Below are 607 nucleotides of genomic sequence, written 5' to 3' on the forward strand. Positions count from 1 at the left end.
GATACCGAAGTATCTCGAGAGCAGGACTAGCTCAAAATGTATAAATTACGATAAACCATTTTATTTCAAAAATATTTATATTTTACCATTTCTGTCGCTAATTGTCTTCTAGCGAGTGTTTTTCGTTAACATCATCTAATTCCACTTATAGGGTCATTTGTTGTCAGTAGGAACGCTCATTAACTTAAAGGAACTTGAAATTAACCCTACCTATATTGCCTCAATTCTTATTAAGCATTTACTGAAAATAGTTAATTAAAACATATTTCATCTGTGTTATTGCATTGCATGATTCTTCCTTAACTATGCCTAGATAAATTGAAAACAAATTTAGACTCTCACCTCATCTTCTGGGAAATAAAAACGAACGTAAACGGATTAAGCGAGAAAAGAAGGATCGGAAACGTTTAAGCCTAACCCTGTCGCTTGGCTTATATAAAACCGCCCATTAGAACTTTATTAAATCATATCTGTGATTCACCCATCTGCCCCAGCCGTCGGTGCTTTCTGAGGAAGATGGAATTAGTGACGAGAACAGGAAAACAAGAAAAGAACATGAGTAAGTGTATAAAATAGTTCTTCGCGGTTTTCGCACCGTTTGTGTTAA

The sequence above is a fragment of the Penaeus monodon genome, chromosome 28 (assembly GCF_015228065.2).
Source record: "Penaeus monodon isolate SGIC_2016 chromosome 28, NSTDA_Pmon_1, whole genome shotgun sequence".
Lineage (NCBI taxonomy): Eukaryota > Metazoa > Arthropoda > Malacostraca > Decapoda > Penaeidae > Penaeus > Penaeus monodon.